Here is a 13,028-nt window from a genome sequence, read left to right as displayed (position 1 = left end):
TGTTCCTTAGTGTATCGACAACGATTCATGCCTGAAAACACCGTGGCTGTCATCATCCCTCAATCGACCAACTATGTCAAACGTCAATACTCGGTCAAAGCCCTACGTTGGTTACATTACTTGTGCGACAAGGAAGACAAATGGATTCAGCATGCCCGCAACGGAGGTGAAAAGACCATCGGAACGTATTCGGTCGATGGCTGGGACTTAGAAAACCCCAAGATCGTGTACGAGTTTAACGGCTGCTTATTTCACGGATGTCCCGTCTGTTACCCTGATCGTAGCACTAAAATTCAGTTTCTACAACGAACCATGGAAGATTTGTACCAGGACACTTGTCAGCGACGCCTAAAGATAGAACAGGAATGATACCAAGTGGTGGAAATGTGGGAACACGAGTACGATCACCGTTTGAAAACCGATTCCGAGATTAAACGCCTCGTGGAAAGTTACCAGTTCATGGACCCGCTGAACCGAAGGATAGTTTGTACGGAGGAAGGACCAATGCTACCTGTTTGATGTACCGAGCCGACGAAGAGAAAGGAGAAGAAATCAAATACTTTGACGTGTGTTCGCTGTATCCCTACGTGTGCAAATATTGTCGCTTTCCTGCAGGCCACCCACAATTGTTCACGGAACACATCGACCTGAAAAACATTCGACAATACGAAGGTCTGATCAAGTGCAAAGTTTTGCCTCCCACGGACTTGTACCATCCCGTGTTACCTCACCATTGCCAAGGCAAACTGATGTTTCCTTTGTGCCGTACTTGTGCCGAAACGTGCAACCAAGATCAGCCTTGTCAGCACACCCAGGAAAACGGGCTTTGACGGGAACCTGGGTCAGCGTGGAATTGTTCAAAGCTCTGGACATGGGATACCAACTGTTAGAAGTGTACGAAATTTGCCACTTTCCCAAGACACAACATTACCACAAGGGTGACCCCAGTCATAAAGGCATTTTCGCCGACTACGTGGATGCCTTTTTGAAACTGAAACAAGAAGCCAGCGGCTATCCTTCCTGGTGTCACACTCCCGAAGACCAAATACAATTCAAAGATAAATACTATGAACAAGAAGGCATCACTTTAGATCACATCGAGAAAAACGAAGGCAGGCGATCGTTTGCCAAAGTGATGTTAAATTGCTTGTGGGGTAAAATGGCACAACGACCGTGTTTACCCAAGACGGAATATTTGACAGAACCTTCCCGCTACTTCCAGATGATTCACGACAAAACCAAATACATGAAACACGTGGACGTCTTTCGAGAGGATTTGATCTTGGTCAATTACGAAGAAGATCTGGACTTTGTACAAGACGACCCTTTTGGAAATGTCATCATTGCGGCTTACGTGACAGCTCATGCTCGTTTAAAATTGTACGAAGCTTTAGAACTGTTAGGGGAACGCGTCCTGTGCTTTGACACGGACAGTTGCATTTACATCCATCACCCGAGTCAACAGCACCCTGACATCGAAGGAGACCGTTTAGGAGCCTGGATAGACGAGCATCCCGACGACAAGATTCTAAGTTTCGTCAGTGGCGGTCCCAAAAATTACGGCTACGAATACCGGGACCCACAAGGTGAAGTGCACACGACGTGCAAAGTGAAAGGACTGACTCTGAAGTATCGTACCAGTCGAGTGGTCAACTTTGGGGTATTGAAAGAAGCCTTGCAATCGGGAGAGGATGGAAACTTTAAACTGACCACCTATCAACCGAACAAGATTGTACGTTTACCCACTCACCACATCGTCAGTCGACCTTTGGAAAAAGTCTATCAAATCGTGTACCAGAAGCGAGTGCGACTTCCCAATCATTTCACTTTACCGTATGGACACGTCGGTATTGGCCTGTATATAAAGAGGAACCCTAGGCAAGATCGATAGTTCATTGTGACTACCAAGACCAAGCGAACAAGATGAATACTTTCAGAGAAACACAAAACAAGTTTAGACAGGCACAATTCAAGTATGCGGCTTCTGAAGTGGAATGCGATTGTGAGCCTTGCGATGGGTACGATGCTGTACGTTGTGACCTTAGCGATGCCGCAAAGCATCATGGGAACTTTAGTGTCACTACCCCTATCATGGAAAGTGATGCTGTGCGTTTCAAACCTGAGGTATGCGAAAGCGATGCCGCTCGTCCTCTTGGACATTTGACTGGGTTTCGTTTTAAAGGGGGATGTTCACCTTCACGTTTACCCCCTTACGGATGTCATCCAGCTCTGAGCAAACTCCTGTCCATGTCACCCAACCCTCATCGAAACGAACCTGTGAAAGACGAATATTCCTTTCATGTGCGTTTGTCGGAATACTGCGACTTGGAAAATCGTCTTCAATCGTTCAAAGGAAAATGGCCTAAGTATCTGGGAGGCCCGACCCCCGAAGAATTAGCCAGAGCCGGATTTTTCTACTTGGGCGAAGGAGTTAAAGTTAAGTGCTTCAGTTGCGGTGTGTCACTTCACCACTGGGAACCGCAAGATTCGGCCTACGTAGAACATGCTCGATGGTCACCGAATTGTCATTACTTACCCTTAGTGGGACCGAGACATTAAAGTAACTTACCATGTCGTTGACGACGAAGAAACCAGTTTGGCTAGGAGTCAAATGTTGGACATCACCGAGACGAGTATTTAAACTTCATTTCAAAAACGATATTGAATCATTACCTAAAGAACTGCAAGAGAAGATTTACAAGGAAGTTTGGCAGGGCCTTGCCAGAGTGAAATCTCAATGGGTGACTGTAGAACTTTTGTGCCGAGAAATTCACAGGAGGAAAGTGAAAAAAGTCAACCAGTGTGTTAGATTTCTTTGGGTCAAGTGTGTATTCGTCCACTTGTATTACTCTAGACCGTTTACATCAAAAGAGTTCAGTGACATTCTTGGACGTTACCCTGAATGGCAGTGGTCAGAAATTATTCACTATGTGGATTACTTTTGCTCTAGGAGAAGATTGTGAATTGTACGAACTGACTTATTCATGGATACTTTACAAGAGAACATTCGTGTTTTCCTTTGGAATTTATAGAAAGGATTTACCGAGAGCTGGTCAAAATACAAGTGAAACGTAAGGAACAATTGCATCCTTTACGTCACCAGATATTTAACCACTGGTACCTGAATGGTATAAGAGAACTGATTCGTCAGAAATTGTTTCAGTGGTCAGACCTTGTTCAATACTTCCAGGGCCCCGATGATCCACGTGTTGATCATTTTGGTTACTTCGAGATTCACCTAGTGCAACGCATTGAGAAAGACAAGGCAAAGGATTACCGACATATTTTACGTGGAATCTACTTAGCGGAAGAGGAAACCTCTAAACAAACTCTGACGTTTCGGTTACAGTATGCAACATTTAGATTCCCCATTGGAGAATGAAGATCTCTGGCTAGAAAGTGCGTGTATTGTTTCCGAAACAAAGAGACTATTAAAACAGGCTGCCATGCCACGACTTATGTCGTATGTAATTGAACAGATTCCGTGGAAGGAACTCAATGACCATATTCAAACCGTGGATCATTACCATCGATTATTACAAGAACTGTATCCGTTCAATTTTGGTCGACAAGTGGTGTGTGTCTTAGTGACTTGTTTTCTGGGATTTCGTTTACCAGCCGATTCCTTGTGGACTCTTTACGAACAGTATTTACTACCCCATTCAACATGAAAGTAGTGCCTTTAAATGTTCACGAGAGACTCCTTTTGCTCAAAGCCTTACGTTTTCATCTGGATACTTCTCGACCTCTACGGGAAAAAAAAGATTCGTCAACTTTTAGCTACCCAAGACGTGTATGACGATGTGTGTGTAGCTTGTGACTTACACCCCCATTGGACAGATGTCTGTGACTGGAAAAAGAGGGGTTTTGAGGCTTGGACCCAAGAAGTGGCCCAGTATGCACGAGAGTTGTGATGCTTCCTTTCAACATCCAAACAAAAACGTTACTTTTCAACCTGTGTTAGTGACGGTGCCAAAAGAACCCGTCACCCAGGACAGGACTGTCGTGGACAGGCCTGAAAGACCCTTTCGGGAGGACACTTGTGTGACCTTACCCCCTATAGAACTGGTCAGAACCTTACCCAAAACATGTTGTACAGACACTTGTTTTATTCCACGTTAATGGTTATCATGTGCCTTTTATCCTTGTACAATAGCCTTTGGCTATTATGTATTTTTGTCTTTCGTATTCATGTCTAAAACATGCAATAAACGTGTTCTGAAAAAAGTATACACTCTCGTCTTGTTTGTTTTCGTGTCACAAGTGACATTGCTAACACTATGGCTACCTCTGTTGTCTCTGCTCCCTCTTCCTCTACTGTCAAAGTCATCAACGAACACTTAGATCGTGCCAGTTGGGAGGCTTTGTATCTTCGCCATCCCTTTAACATGCTCATTGCCGGACCTAGCGGTTCAGGCAAAACTGAATTCGTCAAACGTTTGATCGAACATACACATCATTTGATCGATCGGCCACCACAGCGGATCGTGTGGTGTTACAAAGAGTGGCAATCGGCGTACAGCCTCTTGCGAGAAAGTCAAGGCGATTCCATCGTGTTTGTGGAAGGCATTCCTAAAGAAGACGACGGCATCGTCTCTGACTCCCGTCAAACCCATTTGGTCATTTTCGACGACATGTTAGGAGAAGACGAAGAAGAAATTAAACTGTGGTTCACGCGCAAAGGGCATCACCGTAATGCCAGTGTCGTTTACATCACCCAAAATTTGTTTCAACAAAGTAAAGCCCATCGCACCATCAGTCTCGATACGCATTACGTGGTCTTGTTTAAAAGCCCTCGAGATAATTCGCAAGTGCAAGTCTTAGCCAAACAGTTAGGAACGCCTTGGCTGACTCAGGCGTACGACGATGCCACTCAAACTCCACACGCCTTTTTACTCGTCGATTTGAAACCTACGACCCCCGATGATTTGCGATTTCGTACCCACTTGTTTCACCATTGGTGCCAAGACGGAGGGCCTGTCCTGCACACGTCTCCGTCCTCGACTTAATTTCACTCCACAAAAAAAAATCTATAGAAACCTCAGACCCTTTTCGTCTGTCTCACACACATTTTGAACATGACGTCCCTTCAGTCGCATCTTCCCGTCAAACTGATTCGTGCCTTGTATGGCATCAGTCGAGAAAAAAATCCACATACGCGAACTCGTGTCTAATAAGCTAGTCCCAAAGAAGTCTTACGATGGTTCACGGTGACGGCACGTCAATTACTCCAAGGGATCATTCAGATTCCTCATCAAACCAAACGCTTTTTCGATCGAAACAAAGTCGCTTTGACCCAACTGGCCGATCCCCGCATCGACACTCAAACCAAAAAACAAATCATTTTGAAACCTGGAGGGAGCGGTACTCTAGGAGGGGTCATCATTCGATCCCTCTTAAGCTGGGATCCTAATGCCCCCAAACTTCACCCCAAGAAAAAAGTCAAACGAAGCCCCAAGAAGAAGAAAAAGACCAGGTCCCCAAGGAGAACTTTTCCAGTGGCGGGACCCTCCTCTTACCATACACCACACCGGAAAAAGAAAAGAAGCCCCCAGAAAAAGAAACAGAGAAAAAGTCCCCAGAAAAAGAAAAGCCCACAGAAGGAAACTAGTCGCAAGAGAGGCACTTTGGCCAGGACGCAGCCTTACACTCGCAAACCACGACTTGCCACGGCGGTGACTGCGTCTCCGGCAGCCTCACGTTCATCCACTTCTCCGTTGAAGACACCAAAAACTAAAGAGTACTTGGAGACGTTGATGACCCCAAGAACTTCTCCGTTGATGACCCCAAGAACTTCCCCAGTGGCAGGACCCTCCAATTTAGTGACAGTGGCTGCTACTCACAAAGTACCTTCTCCCAAAATCAAAGTCCAAGAAAGATCGGGCATGTTACAAAGTTTACTGGATTTGTCCAAGCAAGAACTGGCTCGATTTAGTCCGTTGCGTACCCCTGCACGACGTGTCATGCCTGTCCTGAAGTTGATATGACGTAAAGACAATCAGTGGCGACACGTTCCAGTATAAAAATGGCCTGTGACCAAGTCGGGGGTATCACTGTTTTGGTGCTCCTGAAGATGTCACCCTCCAGAAAACATCCCTCTTCTAAACAACCCCAAGGAAAGAAAAGAAAAGGACTGCCTCCTCGTTTAGTCAAACATGGGGACATGTTATCTCTCCTGTCCAAAGCTTCTCCACCTTTACGACAAAAACTCATTTAATCAGCCTCCAAAGAGATCATCGATACCGTGTGCGAATGTTGTTTGAACGTCTTGAAAGGCACGATCCCTTTGTCCAAACACCAGAAACAATGCTTAGGCAAACATCGTCACATTCTTCGCCAAATGGTTCAAAAGAAAATTCCCATTCGTTAAAAGAAGAAGATGTTGGTCCAACGTGGAGGCATTTTACCCCTCTTGTTAGGCCCCTTACTGAAAGGAGTGTTGGGAACCATGTTGGCAGGACTGGTGGGAGCAAGATAAAAAGGCCCTCGGAAGTCCCAAGATCTCAGAATCGACCCCTGACAACCCCATGGAAGGACGAAAACTAGCTTTAGTGCCTTACAAACGATGGATGGAATACCATCGTTGGCAAGAACAACGCACCCCGCATTTACCTCCCAATCCCTATTTGAGCGAGATATCCCAGTTACAACACGAATTGCAGTCCTTGATGGATCGCCAAGATTTGTCCGAAACAGAAAAATCGCAAAAGTACGGTCAACTCTTGCAACGACTGCAACTCTTTCACCAGAAAGCTTTAGACGAAACAGCTCTACCCACTCTGAAAGATTTTAAGACCTTGATGAAAAGTCCAGCACCATCATCACTACCACTACCACCACCACTACTGCCATCCCCACGGGTCACCAGAGATGCTACCCCACGAAGGCCTGAGGAAGAAGAGATGCGAGAAGTGTTTCAAACACCGTCAGCAGCACCCATTTCAAGTAAGATTGCAGCATCCTTGTTGACCCCGTCCCCCACACCCCAACGAGAAGAAATGAAAGCTTGGGTTTAAAAGATGATGTCCACTCCTCCTTCGACAGAAGTGAAAAAGAAAGAATGGAAACCAGAAGTGAAAAAAGAAAAGAAGACCAAAGCCATTCCATTGCCACCTCCACCACCATTACTTTCGACTTCTACTCCGGTAGCCCATCGGACACGTAAATCCGTTTCTAAACCACCCTTTCGTCCCACCCAAAGTAGCATCACCGAAGAGTGGGTGACTTATTAACACACAAACAAACACAAAAAATGGAAAAAGTCTTAGCCAGCATTTGCTACGATCCCTCGCATCCTGCAGGTTACGCAGGAGTTCAAAAATTGTATCGTGCTGCCAAAATGCGACTGAAAAGTCTCCGTTTACCTCAAGTGCAACGATGGTTACAAGAACAAGCTATCTACACTTTACACAAACCCATTCGACGCAAGTTTGCCAGAGGTCGCACCCGAGTGGAAGGCATCGATCATCAATGGCAAGCCGATTTAGCCGATGTCTCTCATTTGGCCAGCTACAATCGTGGCTACAAATATTTGTTTTGTGTCATCGACGTCTTTTCCAAATTTCCCTGGGTCGTGCCCTTGACTTCCAAATCGAGCAGTGAGTTAGTGCAAGCCCTGCAACGAGTGTTGAAACAAAGCGGTCGTCACCCTCTTCGATGGCAAACGGACAAAGGTACCGAATTTCTGAACCAAGCTTTGCAAAAAGAATTAAAGAAACGTGACATTCATTTTTTTACCACCGAGAATCCCGAAACCAAAGCCAGCATCGTGGAACGTTTTCAACGCACTTTGAAAGAACGCATGTGGAAATATTTTACGCATCACCACACTCTGAAGTACATCGACATCTTACCGCACCTGGTGCAAGCGTACAACCAATCTTACCATCGAAGCATCGGACGTGCCCCGCAAGAAGTGACTCCCGAGAACGAAGTGTTGGTGTTTGAGCGCCTGTATGGTACGTCCCCGACGAGGGCTGTCCCCAAGAAAAGTGGAGAGTTGACCGTAGGAGATTGGGTGCGCATTGGCAAAACCAAACGCACTTTCGACAAAGGTTACTTACCTAACTGGACGACCGAATTGTTTCGTGTCACTGGACGAGTGCATGGCCGTCATTCTGCCGTCTATAAATTGGAAGACATGAACGGAGAAGTGCTCAAAGGAACGTTTTATTTGCCCGAGTTACAACGTGTCACCAAAAAAGAAGACGACGAGTACGACATCGAAAGCATTCTCGAACGCAGAACTCGTAAAGTGGGCAAACGACGTGTCAAAGAAGTCAAAGTACGTTGGAAAGGATATCCACCCAGTTTTGATTCTTGGATCGACGCTTCGCAAGTCATCGACTATACAAATAAGTGACCATCATGCCCCTTCACACAGACGCAGCTACGTCGACCACTCCTTCACCCAGTTCTTCTCTGCAAGATTTACAAAAACAACCTTTGTGGGTGTGGTGTGGAGAACGTGTGCCTAAAACGCAAATCGTCTTTTTCTGCCAAATCTTCGTGGTGTATTGTGTCATCGGGGCAGCCATCGCCAATTTGAGTTTGCAACAAGGAGACAAACAATTGTGGACCATTTTATTGAGCAGTTGCATCGCTTACCTGCTTCTAATCCCTCCCTGAAATTCTCCTCGAACGGGAACCACGGGAACCTTGTGTCCAGTGCCAGTGTCAGTCACCACTCCAACAACAATAACAACCCCATTTTGGGCGGAGACACACCTGTGGCTTCCAGTAACCCCTCGGAGAGCCACAGAACTCTGGAATTATGAGTCACCAAAACTAATTTTACTTAACCTTACCCAGTGACAGTTCCATGGATTTGTTTCCCCACAACACGTTGTGCTGTTACACGGCCAAATTACCTCAGGCCATCCCATTAGAGCACGAAGCCCATTGGGAAGTGGCTTTGGTAGAAATGATTTACCCAACACAAATCAAAAACATCACTGAAACTCAAAACACTTTTGACGTCGAAATTCTGGACCCAACTGTACAGCAAACCATGACGAACACTCCTCAACATAGATTATTTCTTGCGAAGGACACATTACCCCGCAGCAGCAGTGACCCTTCTCCTCCTTTTTACGTTTATCACTTTAAAATTAACTCAGGCCATTATTTTAGTGGTCAACATCTGGTGGAGGCCATCGCTGACAAATTCTATGCAACATTTGACAAAGTTCTGACCGGACTAAAAAAACGTGTCACCATTGAATATCACAAACTGTCTCGTCGTCTACTCATCAAATTTGAAAGTGAGGATAGAAGTATACGTATTAAATTTTGCCCTGAATTGTATGATATTTTGGGTGGAGACCTCAATTTGATCACAGATAAGCACTCCAAAAAGATTGAGAAAGCAGAGATTGACAACAACGGGCATTTTGCGAGGTGTTTTCGTTTCCAGGTAGAACTGAACCAGGGACTGAATTTGATGTTTGTGTACTCCGATGTGGTGGAGTACAACGTGGTGGGACATATCTCCGTGCCGTTACTGCGTGTCATTCCTTTCAAAGTAAATTCTGAAACGAACACTGACGAGGAAGGTGGAAACACTTGCCACATCCACCGCGAATTTGTACATCCTCATTATTTGCCTGTCAGCAAGTCGTATTTGGACACGGTCAACATTGCTATAAAAGGAAATATAGGACAAAATATTCCATTCACCAAAGGAAAAGTCACGGTGAAACTCCATTTTCGTAAACGGTTCTCCCACGATTCGTAAGTCATGTATCCAGTGTACCGAGGGGTTGCTCGTCAGCGAGGACACGGTTTAGGAGATATATTGAAATCGGCCTTTCGTTCGGTGGCCCCGGGTTTGAAACCGATGGTGACACGCGGATTGCACGCCTTGAAAGATGCGGCACTGACGCAAGGCAAAGAATTTCTCCAAATGTCATCATCGGCAAACAAAACCCTAAAGAAGCCTTCATGAGGGCAGGCAAAAATGTCTTGCTACAAACGGGCAAAGACCTTTTGGGCCGACGAGACACACCTATAAATGCCCTGCACGCTACCGAATCAAGCATTCAGCAAGGACAAGGCAGAAAGAGACGACGAAGAAAACACCCTTTCACCAGACTTCACACGTCTAAAGCTAGAAAGACCAAGAAAAGAAGAACCGTTCGAGACTTAGACGTTTTCGATTATTGAGAAACAGCAACAAAAAAATGATGCACCGAGAGTCATGCGCCTGTTCCAAGTCGGAACTGGATCTGTTTGCCATGCCCCCCACCATGATGACGATGCAAGAATCCCAATGGGTGGAATTTCACCCCGTCTCCTCTTTGACAGATTCCGCTCCCATCGAGTTTGAAATCAAGGAGGCAGCCCGAAGATTACATCGATCTGAATAGCAGTTACTTGTACTTGAAAGTCAAAGTTCTAGATAAGGATGATGGTAGAGTAGAAGACAGTGAGAATATAGCTCCCGTCAACAATTTCATGCATTCCTTGTTCAGCTCAGTGGACTTGTACTTGAATAGCAAACTGGTCATCAGCAGCATGGATACTTACCCTTACCGTGCCTACCTGGAAAATCTCTTGACGTACGGAATAGATGCGAAGAATACTCATCTCAATGCTCGTGTGCTATGGGAACCTGACGACGCGAACAAGTTTGAAAAATTTGACAATGACGGCTTTGTGGAAAGACGAAAGAAAATCATAAATGGACAGAGTTTAGAACTGATGGATCGTTTGCATTTGGACATGTGGTTGCAAGAGAAATATTTGCTGAACGGGGTAAATGTTCGCTTGAGACTGAATCGCAGCAGTACCGCTTTCCATTTGTTGGCTGATACTGCTGCTGACGAACCTAAAAGCAAAATCGAGGAGGTCAAACTCTACGTACGACGCGTGGAAGTGTTACCCAAAGTGGGAAGCGACATTAGTCAGACATTGAGCAGAACGACCGCCAAATATCCCATACAACGCGTGGAAGTGAAAACCTTCACCAATCCCACTGGACATCATTCCATGATCGAAGATCATCTGTTTCAAGGACAGTTACCCAAACGTTTAATCCTTGGTATGGCCAAGAATTCAGCCTTCAACGGAGACTTCACTAAAAATCCTTTTAATTTTAAACACTTCAACTTTAATAAAATCGAAGTCAGTCGCGATGGCAAGATCTTGTGTACCCGACCTTTCGAACTTAACTTTGAGAAGATGAATTACTTGAGATCGTACTTGTCCCTGTACGAAGCCACTGGACAGTTAGGGACCAACAACAGTCACGGTATTACGTACGAAGATTACGCAGGAGGCTATGCTTTGTGGGCTTTCGATTTCACTCCAGACCAAGGCAGTGACGAGGGACATTTTCACCCTATAAAATCCGGCCAGATTCGTGTGGAACTTCAGTTTGCAGAAGAAGTGAAAGAGACAGTGAACGTCATCCTATATGCAGAATTCGATAATACGATAGAAATCAACAGTTTGAGAGAAGTCATTTTAGACTATTAGAAGCTATGGAAGACTGTTACCCCTCTTTACCTAGTGGAGAAACTTTGGACATGGAATGTGAGGAGACCGTGAAAGGAGAATCCCAAGACAAAGACGAAGAAGTTGTCATGATGAAGTCGAGATGGCCAGAACAAGAGGCCCATTTAGTCTCCTGTTTTGCCAAACACTTGGTCGAAAAAATGACGGAATTGATCAAGAAAGATTGCTATGGATGTCAAAACGATCATCCCAGTCAAATTCAACACGATAAATGCCTGATGTTGAGTCAAGAAGAAAAATTGGACGAGTATCTGGACGAAGCTTGGAGTCTCATCTCGGACGAAGTCGTGTTGCATCAGTGGTATAAAGACTTGCGTGAACATTCTTGTCCACCATTAACCACTCAAGAGATCCATCGCATCGAAGCTCTCCTGAATCAGAGTGAGGAGACGAAACGAAGAAACGGTTATTTGTCAGACATTTTCAAGCAAAACGTCAGGATCGAATTGATGACTTATTATTACTTGTGAAGAAGAAAAAAAAACAAAACATGGATACCTGGGAACTTTATTACCTTTTGAACCACAGTTCGTATACGGCTTCTTGGAATCCTGTCGTCTGTGCTAAAGATGAACTCCCTCATCGCAAACCTCAAGACCATCTAGCTTATGTCATCAACACGGACGACAGTCATCTCCCAGGAACCAACTGGGTAGCCGTTTACTTTCCTCAAGAAGGATGTGTGGAATATTTCGATTCGTACGGATTGCCCCCTTTGGAAGACGATATCATTGACTTTATGAGAAGAAATGCTCAGACCACCCATTTCAATAACGTGACATTACAAGGCACCGATTCCTTGGTGTGTGGACAATATTGTGTGTATTTTCTGCATAATCGCAGCCTGGGCTATTCCTTAGAACATTTAGTAACTCGTTTTGATCCTCGTTCTTCTTCTAGAAACGATGTGAAAGTAGATCGATGGTTTTGTGACCATTATGCTTATATTTTATCTCAAGCTAGGAAACATAGTGCCCATCAATGGCCTAATGATTTCCAACAGTGGAAATCACAATTTCATTCACAACGTTGTCAGCCCTGTTTAAAGTAGAGTGTGAATTGAAAAAAATGTTTGTCATTTGAAAAAAAATGTTTGATGCTATATTGTTGGATTATTGTTAAAAATGTTAGAGTTGTTGTTTGTTAGTGTTAAGTGATTTTGAATAAAAATGTTGTGTTTTGATCGTTCCGGCTCGAAAACCGTGGAGGGATGTTTTCCTTCATGTCCGCGCTTTGACTTTAAGAACCGGGGCAGTTTCCAGTCTAACCATCCATTGTCGACTCATCCTCCTACGAAGATATGCTCCAAACTAGCTAAGCTAAACGAAGCCTACGTGAATTTGCATAGGGTCAGAGACATACTGATACGGAAAGCTGAAGAGATAGAGAATGTGAGAATGTTAAAAGTCACTGAAGACCTGATAGAAGAGCTCTTCAGAGAAGAAGTGAACAGGGAGAAAGAAGAATGGACAGAGAAGTACAGACTTCAGAGACAGCAGCAGCAACAACAA

General features: G+C 44.9%; 1 protein-coding gene across 1 annotated transcript in view; it reads right to left on the bottom strand.

Moving 5' to 3' along the window:
• Positions 1-13,028, bottom strand: part of LOC149772019 (uncharacterized) — a 47,298-nt gene that overhangs the window by 16,722 nt on the left and 17,548 nt on the right. The gene's annotated exons all lie outside the window — the stretch shown is intronic.

The sequence above is a fragment of the Sinohyriopsis cumingii genome, unplaced genomic scaffold, assembly GCF_028554795.1.
Source record: "Sinohyriopsis cumingii isolate HCF-2022 unplaced genomic scaffold, ASM2855479v2 utg001527l, whole genome shotgun sequence".
NCBI lineage: Eukaryota > Metazoa > Mollusca > Bivalvia > Unionida > Unionidae > Sinohyriopsis > Sinohyriopsis cumingii.
This window is presented reverse-complemented; position numbering and strand designations above follow the sequence as displayed.